This window comes from Adiantum capillus-veneris, chromosome 26, assembly GCF_014529385.1.
Source record: "Adiantum capillus-veneris isolate H3 chromosome 26, ASM1452938v2, whole genome shotgun sequence".
Taxonomy (NCBI): Eukaryota; Viridiplantae; Streptophyta; class Polypodiopsida; order Polypodiales; family Pteridaceae; genus Adiantum; species Adiantum capillus-veneris.
This window is the reverse complement of record NC_140956.1, coordinates 2,630,176-2,634,074: the sequence shown is the minus strand read 5'-3', so window position 1 is coordinate 2,634,074 and position 3,899 is coordinate 2,630,176. Positions and strand designations below refer to the sequence as shown.

Sequence of the window (3,899 nt, the reverse complement as noted above, 5' to 3'; positions counted from 1 at the left end):
CCTTCATTATCAGCTGCCCCTAGTGTTGTGGGATGGAATGACGCTGGTAGGGATCGAGCTCTAGTGGTAAGACATTCGCCTGATTCTGGTCTCCATCGATCACGACTACATCAAGCCTAGGCTCTAGCCCAGGGGCAGTCCTCATTCCTCTGCATCAAAAACTAAAGCTGGTTCGAGTTTAATGTCATCAGTCCACCAATGCAGGCCTTTTCATGTGAGTTTCCATGTCAATATCCACAAGGAATCTGCAGCAGGCATGGAGGGATTCATCAGCTCATGGGCTCCTGCGCTCCACCTATCACCAAATTGCGACGCAGATTGCCTTCGAAATTGCATGATGCCGAACGGCCACCGTGGAGTCTCCACCCACTACCAAATTGCAGGACCTCCTCAATCAAGCGTCGACGGCGATCAACACGGGTCCCTGCACCCTCCTGGTCTGCTGTAGCCAGGAATTGGTAACAGCAACGGAACCCCAGAGACAGATGCAGGCCGGAGCAGCAACAGTAAATCACCAGGTCCTTGCTACTGCGCGGAGGATCAAGAGCGTAACTTGGAGCAGCACAGTGATATAGACAGAAAAAGCAGCAACAACACTAGTACTGGTACTGTGCGTGCTGGAAGAGGGGCAACGACATTGTACAGAGGCGTGAGGAAGCAAAGCTGGGGCAAATGGGTGTCGGAAATCCGGGAGCCCAAGAAGAAGAGGCGCATTTGGCTGGGTTCTTTCCCAACGACAGAAATGGCGCCCGTGCGTACGATGTGGCTGCCTATACACGTCTCAACGGCTGCCTACGCGGCTGCTTCGTCCTCCACGTTGAGCACGGATGACCAATACGTCGTTCTGAATAAAACCCAGGACGGGCCTATAAGGAGAAACGACAGGAAGCGCTTCAAGAGTTCTTCAGTCGCGCATTCGCCAGCTGCTACTTATACTGACTTGTCCCTGACCAGCCCGTCTCAATTGGCTGGGCCTACAATATTGGTGCTGCGAAGGGACCCTGCCAGGTATCCATTCTATTGCAGCTAGTACTAGTGCAGATTTTAAGTTCAACTCCTCCGGCTCAGACATGGGCGTGTCTGAGATTTTCTGCACAAGGTGTTAGCAATAGTTCATGTGTGACCCAGGCAATGGCTCCATTAAGATGCCCTCCGCGGATACACGAATATGATGCTGAGCACTACAGCGCCTGTTTGATCCCCGCAGCCTGCAGCTGCACTACCGCCTGTAACATATTTCAGGATAGCTTTAACTGCAGTACCGACTACAGTGGATTGGAGAGTTTTTTTTTTTTTGGAGAAAACAGGAATTGATTAAAAAAGAAGAAAGTACAAAGTCACCACACAGGAAGGGGTGTGGTATCCCTATGCAGGAAAAAGAAAGAGTCACTCATATGATACAAATAGGTGTTAGCCATAAGGAGCCTTTCCTTGGAGTAGAATTTCAGCATATCTTCACTCCACCTTTGCCACTTGGAAGTTCTTTGAATGTTGTACAGGGGTCGTGAGATACTTCCTTCATTGTCTTTAGAGCTCTCATGGTGAGCTTCTTCAGCTGTAGAACAAAGACCATGCTGAAATCTGTGATTTTATCTTGAAAGATTGCCTCATTTCTCTGTATCCAGCAGGTCCACAGATACTCTAATCTCCAAAAATTCCAAAGTAGAATGTCCATTCTTATGCAGTCTCCTATGATCAGCTCTTGGGCATTGAATTGCTGAGGATGCACTTCTTTGCAACAGTTCCCAAGAATTTGTAGAAGTTTGGAATTTGCTGGACACTCAACAAACAAATGTTTGATATCTTCTTGGGCAGAACATCTTCTGCATTTACCATCTCCAATAGTAGCCTTGAGAGCCCTTTTTGCTGTCCAGACTCCTTGATGGAGTATTAGCCAGGCTAGAAAACTATGCTTGATTGAGAAGGCAAACCCCCAAACACACTTGAATCTATAGATCCACTGCTTTGCGCTCCACTTCAGACCCCACTTGAGATTCAGCTTTTTCCTCAGGGTTTCATCAAAACTTGGATGCAGAGCTTTGGCAGTATTAAACAGTCTGACCAAATAATAAACCGCTTCGATAATGGTAATGAAGGTGTACAGTCACATTCACGCTCAACAGGAGCATTTACATCACGAGCTGGCACGTCAATATTCTTTCCTTTTTTTTTTGGAGAGAGTAGAACTTTGAAATTACATCACACACACCCAACCCCCCATAGGTGGAGGCAAACCGACTCTTAAGGTGAGTCATCCCAGCCGGGTTAGGGTGGCCAATCCATCATTTGGACTAGGGGAACAACCCCTAAGGGCTACATGTCATACAAGTTGTCAAGGGGGTTTGAACCCAAGACCTTGGACACAAGGGGCTCTTGCTCTACCAACTGAGCTAGCTCTCGTTGACGTCAATATTCTTTCCTTGAACAATGATATTGTTTTATTCTTTTTTTGATTGAAAATATGCGAGACTTAGTATACATCAGATGGTCGATGATGCAGAAGCTCTCTTCATTGTGATGGATGTCATCCAAGAACATCTTCCTAGAGTATCTGTTATGTATGCGCATCTTTTTGAAAGCATTAAAGCTGACCAATAAATGTATCTCTAATGTTTTGCCCTATGTACCCTCTTCTATCTGCCTCCTACAAACAATGTAATTTTGACCTCGACTTTCTAAGATATTGTTTTGTTTCTGTTCATCTATCTTGAAGCAGCATGCTATTGCATGTGGGAGGCTGGTAGCTTATGTGTTATTTGGATTCTGGAACGCCTTCTTTCTTGATAAGTGTTGCCCTGTGCATAATAGCTACATCTAGGGGGATGCATGTGGTGCATGCAGCGCAAAGGTTGCATTAAATGACCCCTTGTCCCTCTGTATGCGCTACAGAGTTCGCTTTGTTTCTTGTATTTTGCAACGGATGCAGTGGAAGAGCCTATGCACCCTATGCCGTGCACACGTACATGCAATGGGACACATCACTAAGTGTTGTAACTCATGTACTGTGTCTAAAATATTTTGTAACAATATTAACCATGCACAAGGCACATATGATTGCTTGGCTTCCTTATATATCAATCTTAGGAGATGGCGACACGAAAGGGGGGGGGGGGGGGGGGGGTAACTGTCTTGAGTTACCTCCTCCACCCTTCACTAAGGGCAGAGTTTTGCTGGTACGCAGGTTTTTGCTGGTACGCAGGTTTTGGCTGCTAGCAAAAACGCTGCTTGGCAATGTTCAACTCTGCCAAAATTGGCAGAGTTGGCTCAACACTACCACTCTCTCTCCTACTTTTCCCATTCTCTCTCTTGGTTTGTGTGCACGTTTATGAGCAACCTCCAAAATAGCTAGCGTCACTCAAAACGCTGCCATTGCGGCGTGTGGATGCGCCCTAACGGCACCTCAAAGAGGGGGAGTTGGATTCCAAGCCTTTCATCCCCCTCCCATTTAGTGTGAGCATCAAGCCTTGTCTTTTCAAAACGTCCAATCAGCCTCTCTCTTACGATTACCCCCACCTGTGGAGGCCCCATCTTTTAGTTATTACATTTGTTGTATATTTGTGCCACTGCGTTCTACACCATTGTGTATATATTATTAAATTGATTACCACAGAGAGAGAGAGAGAGAGAGAGAGAGAGAGAGAGAGAGAGAGAGAGAGAGAGAGAGAGAGAGAGAGAGAGAGAGAGAGAGAGAGAGAGAGAGAGAGAGTAGTCCAATACATGTTGTTGTCGTATCTTCTATATAGTTGTCTTTATTGGATTGGTTGCAGAAGAGCCCGCAACAATTTAAGTCACTTTCTATGGGGAAAGCCCAAAGCCTCAGCTGCTCTCATTGCCTGGGACACAATAGCAACCCCTTGGGCCCAAGGGTACATGCATAATAAACTTGTCTACACATGTCA

General features: G+C 46.4%; 1 pseudogene; it reads left to right on the top strand.

The window, feature by feature from the left end:
- The first annotated feature begins 256 nt into the window (after nt 1-256).
- LOC147422889 (uncharacterized) lies at nt 257-1,106 on the top strand (annotated as a pseudogene).
- The last annotated feature ends 2,793 nt before the right edge of the window (nt 1,107-3,899 follow it).